This window comes from Staurois parvus, unplaced genomic scaffold (genome assembly GCF_062004578.1).
Source record: "Staurois parvus isolate SC_StPar_1 unplaced genomic scaffold, SC_StPar_1.0 ptg000226l, whole genome shotgun sequence".
Classification (NCBI taxonomy): Eukaryota; Metazoa; Chordata; class Amphibia; order Anura; family Ranidae; genus Staurois; species Staurois parvus.
In genome coordinates this window covers 649,323-663,389 of record NW_028318022.1, presented here as the reverse complement: position 1 = coordinate 663,389, position 14,067 = coordinate 649,323, and the positions used below count along the sequence as shown (strand labels likewise).

Sequence of the window (14,067 nt, the reverse complement as noted above, 5' to 3'; positions counted from 1 at the left end):
AGAGGAAGGAGGTAGCTGACAGAAATAACACTTATTGCATTGGATTGAGGCAGGTACACACTATAGAGAAGGCATCATTAAATGGTGGATTGTGGTCCGGATGCGGACCGAGCCACTGTTTCACCCTGACCCGATCACGCCACTTAGGAACCGCTTCTTTCTCCCCATCCTCCACCGCTGTTATAACAGCAGAGCGGACAACAGGAGACAGAACATTTCTGGACAGAACAGCAGCCAGATATCAATTCAGAACATAATTGAAAAATTACACAACAAACAGGAAAAAAACAAAAACAAACAGTCACTGGTATTTACAGAGATGGCTTAAACATAAGTGCAGTATTTAACCCCAGAGGATGCGTGGCCCTTAGATTATAAATGAAATGAATTATTATTATTAATAATAATAATAATAATAATATAAATAATTTATTTTTATTATTATTTTATAACTTTTTTAGGTTTTAGGGGTTAAAGTTATGGGTTAATTGTTATTAATTAATTATTACAAGTATTTATTTATGATTATTTTTATTTGTGTATTTATTTTAAATTAATTAATTATTTTTTTATTATTATTATTAATAATAATAATAATAATAAAAAAAGTAATTTGTTTAATATATTTTTTAGGGGTTATTTTTATGTACAGTTGCAAGAAAAAGTATGTGAACCCCTTGGGATTACGTGGAGTTTTGCATGAATTGGGCATAAAATGTGCTCTGAACGTCATCTAAGCCACAACAATAGAAGAACACAGTCTGCTGAACATAATACTACACAAACATTAGATGTTGCAATGGTTTAATTGCAGATAACATGTAAACATTCACAGTGCAGAGAGGAAAAAGTATGTGAACCTTTGGACTTAATAACTGGTTGACCCTACTTTGGCAGCAATAACCTCAACCAAACGTTTCCTGTAGTTGCAGATCAGACCTGCACAACGATCTGGAGTAATTTTGGACCACTCCTCTTCACAAAACTGTTTCAGTGTAGCAATATTCTTGGGATGTCTGGTGTGAATTGCTCTCTTAAGGTCATGCCACAGCATTTCAATCGGGTTGAGGTCAGGACTCTGACTGGGCCACTCCAGAAGGTCTATTCTGTGCTGTTGCAGCCATTGTTTTGTTGAATTACTTGTATGCTTTGGGTTATTGTCCTGTTGCATCACCCATCCTCTGCGGAGCTTCAGTTGGCGGACTGATGGTCGTACGTTTTCCTGCAAAATGTCTTGATAAACTCTGGAATTCATTTTCCCATCAATGACAACAAACCGTCCAGGCCCTGAGGCAGCAAAGCAGCCCCAAACCATGATGCTCCCTCCGCCATGTTTCACAGTGGGGATGAGGTTTTGATGTTGGTGTGCTGTGCCTTTTTTTCTCCACACATTGTTGTGTGTTCTTCCCAAACAACTCAATCTTGGTTTCATCTGTCCACAGTATATTTTGCCAGTAGTGCTGTGGAACATCCAGGTGCTCTTTTGCAAACTTCAAACGTGCTGCAATATTCTTTTTGGACAGCAATGGCTTCCTCCGTGGTGTCCTCCCATGTACTCCATTCTTGTTTAATGTTTTCCTTATTATAGATGTGTCAACAAAAATGTTAGCATGTGCCAGAGATTTCTGTAGGTCTTTAGCTGACACTCTGGGATTCTTCTTTACCTCATGCAGCATTCTGCGCTGTGCTCTTGCAGTCATTTTTACAAGACGACCACGCCTAGGGAGAGTAGCAACAGTACTAAACTTTCTCCATTTGTAGACAGTCTGTCTTACCGTGGACACATGAACATCAAGGCTTTTGGAGATACTTTTGTAACCCTTTCCAGCTTCATGCAAGTCAACAATTCTTGATCGTAGGTCTTCTGAGAGCTCTTTTCTGCGAGGCATGGTTCACATCAGACAGTGCTTCTTGAAACCAGTAAACCCAAAACAGGTGTGTGTTTTTAAGGGCAGGACAGCTGTCAGCAACACATCCAATATCATCACACTGATTGGAGTCAAGGTTGGCTCACTCCTGGCTCCAATTAGCTCTGGGAGAAGTCATTAAGCTAGGGCCTCACATACTTTTTCCTCCCTGCACTGTGAATGTTTACATGTTATGTGCAATTAAACCATGGCAGCATCTAATGTTTGTGTAGTATTATGTTCAGCAGACTGTGTTCTTCTATTGTTGTGACTTAGATGACGTTCAGAGCACATTTTATGCCCAATTCATCCAAAACTCCACGTAATCCCAAGGGGTTCACATACTTTTTCTTGCAACTGTATGTGTGTATTTATTTAACATTTATTTATGAATTTATCATAATAATAATTATTATTATTATCACCTGAACAAAAAGAACAATTAATTAATTAATAGATAATAATAATAATAATAATAATAATAAAAAAACAAATAAAAGTTGATGGAAAAGCTGAAACAGAAAAACCTATCAACAAATGATGCAACAGATGAAATTTTTTTCTAGTGGCTAATAAAAAAAACGCCAAAGCTCAAAAAGAGCTAAAAACGCTGTATGAAAATGCACAAAAACACTGTAAAATATGCATGAAAAAACACTCAGATGTGATTCAGACTAGTAGGCAAGCCAAAGACAATACAAGCATGGTTCTATACCTCAGCCACTTAGCTCAGTCAAAGGATACTCTGCTTCTGCGGAAATCAGCAGGATTGGAGAAAGGCTTCGATCAGATAGACTGGGACTTTTTGAAACACAAATTTATATATATTGTCGCCAAAGTCAATGTGTCTTGGTTGACTGATACAATTTAATCCCATCCTGCTGCAGCAGTTTGGGTAAATGAGGCCATCTCTCTTACTAATGGGAAAAGGCAGGGATGTCCTAATTGATTAATTGGCAATACCCCCACCCAACTCAGTATACATTTAGGCCTTCCTTAGGGGAGACACAGCCGTGGGCAGCATTGGCAACTATCATCTTGGCTAAAGTATTGATCTTGGATTAAGTATTGAGCATTGTACTTCAGTGAATGCACAAAGCGAAAAGCTGACAACTTCAAATACTAAACAGACTACAGGTGACCAGTTTCCCCATCCAGTTCTTTCATCTCTTACCTAGTCTGCTTCTTCATCTCACCACTCTGTAACATGCACTCCCTATTCCTCCTTCTCACAGTTGTGTCCTCTCTCTTCAAACTCTCTCTCCTTCACCCCTCTTCTCCACCCCACAGCTTATATATATATCACCCTCACTCCTTTCTTCACCTTACTACTGTACTCATCAACTCCTAATAATTCTGAACCCACATACTAATTAAACCTCCAGGACACTGGGACCTGTCCCTCCACATAAGTCATACTCCCATATTACCTCTCTCACACTTCTGCTTCTCCTAACATCTGGAGACATTTCCCCAAATCCTGGGCCACCATACTTTTCCTTTGACTAACACACCTGGCACCCCTATCCTCTCACAGGATCCACTCAATCTGGTTACTATTGCTCTTCTTCCTAGGACCAGCCTCCCCTTTTCCTGTGCCCTCTGGAATGCCCGCTCTGTCTGTAACAAGCCCACCTCTGTCCATGACCTTTTTATCACAAACTCCTTTAACCTACTTGCAATTACAGAAACCTGGCTTCATGAATCTGACTTTTCCTCTTCTGCTGCCCTCTCCCATGGTGGTCTCCTCTGGACCAGGGGCGGACTGACCATTTGGAAACTCGGGCACTGCCCGAGGGCCCGGGGTCAGTAGGGGGCCCCATGAGATGCCCCTGGTACCTTTTTCATAGGCTTTTTTGAGTTTGGGCAAGGGCACAGGGGCCCCATGATCCCCTATTGCCTGGGGGCCCCATGAGTTGTCAGTCCGCCCCTGCTCTGAACTCACTCTTCCAGGCCTAGTGGATGGAAAGGAGGTGGAGTTGTAATCCTCCTATCCCCTCAAAGCACTTTTCAGGTCCTCCATTCACCTCCCTCTCTGTCCCTCTCCTCATTTGAAGTTCACTATATTCGTCTGTTCTCTCCAGTTTCTTGAAGAATTGCTGTGATCTATTGTCCTCCTGGACCGGTATCAAGCTTCCTTGATGACTTCTCTGCCTGGCTGCCTTACTTTCTCTCTCATAAAATTCCCACAATCATTCTTGGTGACTTCAACATCCCTGTTAATCTCAACACTCCTGCTACCTCTAAACTTCTGAGCCTAACCACTTCTTTTGACCTAAAACAATGGACACATGCTTCTACTCACTCTAATAGTAACTGCCTTGACCTTGTATTCTCCTACCTATGCACTCCTTGCAACCTCACCAACTTTCCTTTTCCTCTCTCTGAACACTCCCTTATTAGCTTCACTCTCTCCTTGGCTTCCTCCTCATTGTCTTCCAACTACCAAACAGTTACCCATAAAAACCTTCGCTACCTTTACCCTTCTTTTTCGGCAACAGATTGTCTCTATGACAAAATCTCAGTCCTGTCCTGCCCCAACCTGGCCACTTCTGTCTACAATAGTTCACTGTGATTAACCGTGGATACATTGGCCCTCACTACACAGAGAATTAGGCCCCAACCACTACAGCCCTAGCAAACAGACAATACCAGATGCTTCAAAAAACGTAGCCGTGCTCTTGAGTGTTTATGGAGCAAGACTAAGACCCAGCAAGACTTCAACCAATATAAATCTACCCTTCAAAAATACAATTCTTGTCTCCACACTGCCAAACAGACCTATTTTATCACTCTCATCAACACCCTCTCACGCAATCCCCGTCAACTCTTTTCTACCTTTAGCACTCTACTTCGTCCTTCTCTACATCCACCCACTAACTCACTCACTGCCCAGGAGATCGCTAATCACTTAACAAATAAGATTGATACAATTCGTGACGAGATCTCCACTGTACAGATATCTCCCTCACTCTACACTCCTTGTCCACCTGCACAATCTATACTTCCCTTGTTTAACACAGCTACTATAGAGGAAGTTGGTAAACTGTTTTCTAAAGCCCACCTAACCACCTGCCCCCTGGACCCTGTTCCCTCGCAAATACTATGGTCACCCTCTGGCTCGATCCTTCATTCTTTAACTCATATCTTTAATTTCTCCCTTTCTAGCTAAGGTCTGAATAATGCAGAACTTGCCAACTACAAAAAAAAAAGTTGTCAAGTTGGAAGCATTAAACAAAATATACTACGACAGATCATTAACATTTCCTACTCAACTGGATGACAAATTCAATTATAATTAAATATTAGGGGCATACATTACACCATTCATAAGGAAATGTCCCCCATTACTGTTACCATAGATTAGACCTGGTGCATTGGAATCATCATATTTTTACGTGGTCAAGGGGAATAGCATATTAAAAATGAATATTTTTCCCCGGCTGTTGCATCTCCTACAGAAAATCCTGATATCTATTCTGAGATCCTTTTTTTCTGGTCCGTAAAAGCTGATTTTCCCAACTTTTTGGGGGCATACAAATCCAAGAGGTTATCATATAAACTCTTGTCCTTGCCAAAAGAATGGAGATACATAGACTTTCCAGATCCATCTAAATATTACCAGGTGGTCCACATGTCAAGAGTTTTAGACTGGTATACACATGCCTCATTTAAAAGTTGGATGAACCTGGAGCAAAACATGGTTGAACTCCCGCTCTGGCAACAGGTCACTCTCCCACCAGTGATTAAACTTCATCAATTTAAAGGGATTACATTACTGATAATCTCTAAATCTTGTTGCATCTCTAACCTTACAGCCTCATCCCTCTGTTATGACTCCAGTTATCAGATCCTGGGCCTTTCCACCTGGGACTTCAGATCCTCATTTTAAACAATTCAGGGGAGAGGGGAAGTCTATTTTGGAAATACATGCAATCTTAGATCCTCAAATGAAACACTGGCAGTCCATATAACTTTTTGTCTGCTATTAAACTGCAAGCATTAAAGTGTAACTTCACTCTCTCAATCAACTATTTTTAATCCTTATGCTGCTAGCATTAGTAAATATACAGGAAAGTATGTCATATTTACTTGTTTTACACTTTTTTTTACAATTCTTCAGTTACTTCCTGGCTTCCATGCCTAGACAAATGATGTCATACACCCCATTAGTCTATAAGAAGGAACTCAGCTCAGCATATGCCTGAGCTAAGGGCAGATGGATTCCAGGACGTAAATGACACATTTGCTTTGAATATTAAAAATGAATTAAATAGCATTTTTGCTTTGTGGTGTTCAGATGCAATGCAGTTCCACTTTAAAGTAACTAAATTCAAACTTTTATCCTATTTAGGATAGAGTGAGGGAGGGTTTTAGCCCCCAATTTTTTTTTTACCATCTGTGTCCAATTGCGGAGATTTCACTTCCTGCCCGATATCCAAAACAGGAAATGAGAGGAACTTCCTCCAAAGTGAGGGAATTCCGGTGTGTCACCAGAACTAGTGTCCCCATTGGAAGATTTACCCTCTATTAATTTTCTGATGTCAACCCAAAATTCTGGATTTTCTTTTACTTTCACTTTCCATGATAACAATGAACAGGACAAATAGAGAGGGGGAATCTCCCTAATAGGGGCACAGCCAGCAATAAAAACTGTCAGGTGTTCTAATCCCTGTTCACGCTATTGAAAACTAAAAAAAACTGTTTTGCCTTTAGTTGCACTTTAATTTCACTTATCCTTTGATAATTACTGCCTAGACCCCTTGATTACCTGTTTGTATAATACTATACCTCTTCCAGATGAGGGCTTCATCCCCTATTTGCTCAAAAATGGGAGCACGACTTAGGTCTGACCTTGACACAAGAACAAAGGGATCATATGATGTTTTTTGTACAGTCTATTTCTAGCAGATTCCAGAAGGCCAGGTATAAAATCTTGACCAGGTGTTATAGAGTACCAGTCCTTTTGCATAAAATCCTTCTTTCCACTTTTATATGGTGGAGATGCAACTTGACAAGGGGTACTCCATTATATATTTTTGGGAATTCCCAACACAACCTTATTGGGAAACCTAGGTGACTAACTTCACAGATGTTTCCCTGTAGCTTTTCCTTTGCAGCTTACTATGCTTCCTAGAAGTTACTATAATCATTCTCTCTTAACTGAGTCAGACAAAATGGCTGACCCTTCCCTCTGTTGGAGAGTGGATACCTATGGTCATCAATATCAAATGCATAGAGGAACTTATGGCCTCACTGAAACTCAAGAAGGACCAGTTTTGCAAATTGTGGTTTTATTGGCATGATTTCCATTTTTCCCAAGAATATGTTTCTCCAGACCTCTAGGCTACGTTTTTAGGCTAGCTATTTTCCAAATGCAAGAACTGTGGGGAGACCATACCCTTCAATGCCCAGACCTCATGTATTTTTCCCCCTTTCTCTCACCTTTACAGTTTCCCTTATATTTAATCTTTCCAATTTCCCCCTCTAGTAGTTACTAAATTACCCTCTGCGGATATTATAAAACACAAAGTCTGCTCCAGACATATATCTGGACTATATGCGCTTGATTCTTATTTGTTGATTGTGCTTTTGCCATATTCACGTGACAGGTAGGGAATATTCTGGCTGCATTAACCTCAGGGTTACATTATAACTGTCAAACCGACCACAGAAAGAAAGGGCTGTAGTCAACAGATCAGAACAATTAAAGCCTACGGGGCATAAATTCACAGGGGGTTAACACATATTTATAAACAAAAAAATCTTTTATTGAAAAATAAGTATGATAATGATACAAATATAAAACAAAACTAAAAACACTTTTTTTTCAATTTTGTTTTGCATTTGTATCATTATGATAATTATTTTTTAATAAAGGATTTTTTGGATTATAAATATGTGTTAACCTCCTGTGGATTTTGACCCAGCAGGCTCTAATTGTTCTGATCTGTTGACTACAGCCCTTTCTTTCTGTGGCCAGTTTGTCCGTGTATGCTTTTCTGATCACTGAGCCACACTGATAAGGTACAGTGAGTGGGTACCAGAGGGATGGGTTTCTTTGGACCCCTTAATTATATTATCCTTGACTTTTATCTTTTTGTAGTAGTTACATTATAATTGTCCCAGGTTTCAAATGTGATGAATATGGATGTACAGTATGTACACCTTATTATAACTGTGCATATAATTTTCCTTTTTGTTCTCTATATGCGTATTGTGATATTTTGGAAAGACTAAATAAAAAAAAACACAAAAAGTTTGGAAACTGTTGCTCTAAAGGGTGACCTGTCCCAAGTTTGAAATGTGATGAATATGGATGTACAATATGTACACCATATTGCAGGGCTTAAAATTTCAAGTCCTGAGCTAATAGCCAGGCCTTAAGAGTTACTCGCCACCAGTTGCCCCACCCAACCCCTACCCTGCTAAACCCCTAATTCCCCCCTAAACATGCCCTCATAAATTATTTCATGAAATTACACTGTTAAATGTTACCATATTACATCAGGGCCTCCAATGTCCCCCTAAACACTCCATCATACTTAGATCATGCACCGCATACAACCATAACCCCCCATGATCTTTCACTCACATAACCATAACTCTACCAAGCATATCCTACCTACTATCCAACCCAGCAGTACCTCAAATGCCCCATACTCTACCACCCATAATAACCACATAATCCTGAACCTGACCAAACCACCCATACATGTAGGTTTACATACAGACACATGTACATACACACACACAAACAAACAGAGACACCTGTACACACACACAGACATGTACATACATACACACACAGAAACATGTAAACACACGCACACAGACACATGTACACACACACATACAGACACATGTATACACACACAGACACGTACACACACGCATACATGTACATACACACAGACACAAGTACATACACAGAAACACACACGCACAGACACATGTACATACATACATACTTAGAAACATGTACTGTACACACAGACACATGTACGTACATACACACAAACACACACACACACATATACATGCACACACATGCACACACACACAAACACACCCCTATAAAAAGTTGCAGTACTTTGTTGTTCACTCACAGAGCTGGGTACTGCACTCTAGGGGGAGGCAGAGAGCACAGCACACACTCCTTCCTTTGCTTTCACTGCGCTCAGCTGTTGAGCAGTCTGACGGCTCCCAGTGCCAATGACAGATCCAGCCCTGAGTTCCGAGCCTGCTCAGCAAGATGGCCCTGGGGACACACTTGTCCCCACCATAATTTCCACTCACCATTGGCAAGCACGCGAGTGGAAATTTCAAGGCCTGCCTTATTATAATTGTGCATATCATTTTTTTTGTTCTTTATATGCATATTGTGTTATTTTGGAAAGACTAAGTAAAAAAAATAACACAAAAAAAGTTTGGAAACTGTTGCTCTCAGGTTCACCTGTCTCAGGTTTGAAATGTGATGAATATGGATGTACAGTATGTACACCTTATTATAATTGTGCATATAATTTTTTTTCTCTATATGTGTATTGTGTTATTTTGGAAAAACTAAATAAAAAAAAATAATACAAAAAAATTTGGAAACTGTTGATCTCAGGGTGACTGGTCTTGTACCACGTTCCTTGTAGGTCTTTACATGCAGTCTTTATTGGGTGTAACTGCTGGGTCCTTCCCACAGCTTTGCACTGTGCACAGGCAATGTGCAGCCTGCAATTAAATCAACGCTATATTTACAAGGTAATATAGGAGTTTGCAAGACATTTGGTCACACAATAAATGTATTGTCATAGACTATGTCTAAGCCCTGGTGGACGGGCAAAATGCTTCAGGGTTTGTGGTTTGGTGGAGACATATAGGCTGAAGCTCCTTATCGTTTATTCACCTGGGTTCGTCGGGAGTAGCGGCAATCCTTTCCTCTTTATGTTTACTAGTCCTCTGGATTGGTATCAGGATAAGCCTGCACCCCATGTTCAGGGACACATGGATATGTTTAAAACTCTATTATGAGTGGCACCAAAAGCAATATAATAAGGAAACATGTCACCTGCACAGGAAGTAAGGGGAAATCCCAAACCTTGATGTATAGCAATAAAAAGAAGCCAAAGGTTCTTGGGTATATTCTAGCCAGGGATAATTTTTAAGGCCAAATCTGCACAGAAGGATTCAAATGGCTCTGTTGTGCTACTAAAATTGATAGAATTAATTTGCTAGGAGTAGCAATAGATTACTAAACAGATAGAACAAATGACTCCCTATGGAGTAAACTACACAAATAGCATGTAGTAGTGATCTGTCTTACATGACTGCACAATGCTCCAAATCATATACAATTGACTGCTGCAGGACGTTACTGTATGCTGCTTGTGTATCTTACTCCATAGGGAGCCATTTGTGCCATCACTTGCTAGCTGTAGTGGTTAATTGGTAGAGATTTTAGTAGCATGACAGTGCTAATAAAGGTCTCCTATGTTGCTGTTGTCTAATGGTGCAAGGAAATTGCATTTCCTACGTTCTTTACTTAGTATGATATATATGTTGGGTGCAATACCCTATTTACAGTATGTGTAGCACTACCCTCGAGAGGGGCACTGAATTTAGTACAGGGTCTCTCCTAGGTAGTGTAGAGGCAGCCAGGCACACAGCAAGCAGTTAACTTACTCTGGCTCAGGAAGCAGTCTAGGAGTTGTCTTTTTTTTTGGGGGGGGGAGGAATTATAGGCTAGAACAGTCTATCTCTTGCAGCCCATGGTCATAAGGCAACAGGGACAATCTGGGCTATCTGGAACAGTCCCCTATTCTCAATTGAAGACCATGGAGACTGCAGCTCTGTGAATAAACTACTCACAGACCCGGAAGGGAGAAGTCCATGTTTAAGTGTTCTGCTCTTAGCATCAGGTAGTCCAGCAGTTAGTTCTGGGTGGCTCCTGGGGCAAGCAACCTCCCTGAAGCAATCCATCCTTCGTCAGATGGGACCAAGAACAAACTAACTCTGTCTGCCAAGTCTTCGGTCTATTTACCCCCCTTCCTCTGGCCACCTGCTAGGTGCAACTCCTCAGGGATTAGTCAGATAGTTGGAAAACATTCAGGCTGAGGATTTGTATCATCCCACCTCATGCTCTGGAAGATTCTCAACAGAACTAGAGGAAAGCAATCAATGCCACAGCTTGTGAAGCCATTGCAGACTAAAACAAGCAATCACACTTCTCTGTCTACAGAGTGAGCCAAAAACTATATTTCACTAATGGCCTGACTGGGATGTGCTACATATATGGAATTATGCAATGCTTATGTTATTCACCACATTAAGGGATTATATTGCACAGTATTCTACTCTGACAACAAGTTCTCCAAACCTTAAAGCTGCTTCTTGGCCAGGTTCACCCTTATATTTCAGCTTGTGGCTTGGGGGAACCTGTGTCCCTGTCTGTATACCCTAGCTAGCATTTGGAACCCCCTATAGGATTACATGTAAGGAAATAATTTCAAAGCCATTGTTTCTCATTTTTAGGGACTCTTTAATGACTGGCATAGTGCCACTGGATTGGCATAAGGCCAATGTGGTGCCAATATTTAAAAAGGGGTCGTAATTTTAGACCTGTTAGTTTAACTTCTATAGTTGGGAAGATACTGGAGAATTTATTAAAAGACCACATAGAGGAGTTTTTGCTGGAAAAAAAATATTTTAAGCAACAGACAGCATGGATTCATGAAAGACAGAAGTTGTCAAACAAATCTGATTTCTTTTTATGAGGAAGTGAGCAAAACCTTGGACAGAGGGGTGGTGGTGGACATGGTATACTTGGATTTTTCAAAAGTGTTTGACGCAGTTCCCCTCACAAGGCTAATGTGTTAGGTAAAGTCTACACGCTTGGAAAAATCTGTATGTAAATGGATAGAAAACTGGCTAAAAGATCGTATACAGAGAGTAGTGGTTAATGATTCATACTCTGATTGGTCTAGGGTTGTTAGTAGTGTACCCCAAGGTTCAGTGCTGGGACCCTTACTTTTTAATATATTTATAAATAATATAGGGTCTGGGATTAAAAATACAATTTCAGTCTTTGCAGATGACACCAAGGATTGCAGTGGAATAACATCCTTATAGGATGTCTCCAACTATTTAGTAAATAAGAGAATGTTATACTGACTTCCATCATTCAATCATGTGCAAGCAAAAATGATTTTTTTTTCTTAATTTTCCTTCAATGTGATTGGGTATTCTTTGTAAAGTGAAGCTTTACCTCATTTACCAAACTCTGGAGCAACTGCACTTGCAAAGCGCACAATCTAGTTACCTTTAGTATATCTACTCCAGTGATACATATAGTACACTGCTGAAAAAAAAAAATAAAGGAACACTTTTTAATCAGAGTATAGCATCAAATCAATTAAACTCCTGGGATATTGATCTGGTCAGTTAAGTAGCAGAGGGGGTTGTTAATCAGTTTCAGCTGCTTTGGTGTTATTGAAATTAACAACAGGTGCATCAGATGGGCAACAATGAGACGACCCCCAAAACAGGAATGGTGAAATTTTTTTCCCTACTCATCTTTTCTCACTGTTTTTCATTTGTTTTGCATTCAGCTAGGGTCAGTGTCACTACTGGTAGTATGAGGCGATACCAGGACCCTACAGAGGTTGCACAGGCAGCCCAACCCCTCCAGGATTGCACATTATTATTATTATACAGTATTTATATAGCGCCAAAGGGTATGCTCAGCGCTGTACAGTAGCAGGGGGACATAACATGAGACAAGACAGTAACAATACACTACACGAGGGGTTCGAGGGCCCTGCTCTTTCAAGCTTACAATCTAGGAGGGAGGGGAAGGTGGCACAGGAGGAGATGGCTGTGGGGGATGGAGTGGTGGGAGAAGTCCTGCAATCGGGCGTGGGAGGAGGAGACCAGGGAGCTAGAGAGCAGGAGGTCCTGTGAGGAGCGGAGGGCACGGGTAGGGTAGTATCTGGGTATCAGGTCAGTTATGTAGTTCGGGGCGGCATTGTGAGTGGCCTTGTAGGTCAGGGTTAGCAGCTTGAACTTGATGCGTTGGGCAATCGGGAGCCAATGAAGGGATTGGCAGAGGGGGGAGGCAGATGTGGAGCGCTTGGTGAGGTGGATGAGTCTGGCCGCAGAGTTTAGGATTGACTGGAGTGGGGATAGCGTTCGTTTGGGTAGGCCAGTGAGAAGGGAGTTGCAATAGTCCAGGCGTGAGATGATGAGGGAGTGTATGAGTTGTTTGGTAGTGTCTGGGGTGAAGAATGTGCATATCTTGGAGATGTTGCGGAGGTGGAGCCTGCAAGATCTAGATAGCAGTTGGATGTGGGGTAGGAAGGAGAGGTGGGAGTCCAGGGTGACACCCAGGACTTTGGCGTGTGGGGTGGGAGAGATGGTGGCGTTGTTAGTAGTGATGGAGAGGATGGGGGGGGGGGGGGCATGGGGAGGGGGGAAGACCAGGAGCTTGGTTTTGGATAGGTTAAGTTTGAGGAAATGGAGCGACATCCAGTCTGATATGTCGTTTAGGAGGTGGGCGATGCGGGCAGAGAGTGAGGGGGTGAGGTGGGGGGTGGAGAGGTAAATTTGGGTGTCATCGGCATAGAGGTGGTAGTTGAAGCCGTGGGAGTGAATAAGTTTGCCAAGGGAGGAGGTATAGATGGAGAAGAGGAGGGGCCCGAGGACAGAGCCTTGGGGGACCCCGACAGAGAGGGGGAGGGAGGGGGAGGTGGCAGTGTTGTAGGTGACGCTGAAGGAGCGTTGGGAAAGGTAGGAGGTGAACCAGGAGAGAACAGCGCCCTTGATGCCAAGGGAGTTCAGTTTGGCAAGGAGGAGAGGGTGGTCAACAGTGTCGAAGGCCGCGGAGAGGTCAAGGAGCAGGAGGATAGAATAGTGGCCATTGGCTTTGGCAGTTAGCAGGTCGTTGGTGATTTTAGGTAGGGCGGTTTTGGTGGAGTGCAGGGGGCGGAAGCCAGACTGTAGGGGGTCAAGGAGGTTGTTATCAGTGAGGTGGGTGCTTAGGCGATTGTAGACCAGGCGCTCAAGGAGCTTGGAAGTGAAGGGCAACAAGGAGATGGGTCTAAGGTTGTTAAGGTTAGTGGGATCAAGGGAGGGCTTTTTGAGTATGGGGGTGATGTGTGCGTGCTTTAGA

At 41.8% G+C, this 14,067-nt stretch overlaps 1 protein-coding gene across 1 annotated transcript in view; it reads right to left on the bottom strand.

Annotated features, from left to right (window-relative positions):
• LOC149460531 (glutathione S-transferase 3-like) overlaps positions 1-14,067 on the bottom strand; it is a 45,519-nt gene that overhangs the window by 20,104 nt on the left and 11,348 nt on the right. The gene's annotated exons all lie outside the window — the stretch shown is intronic.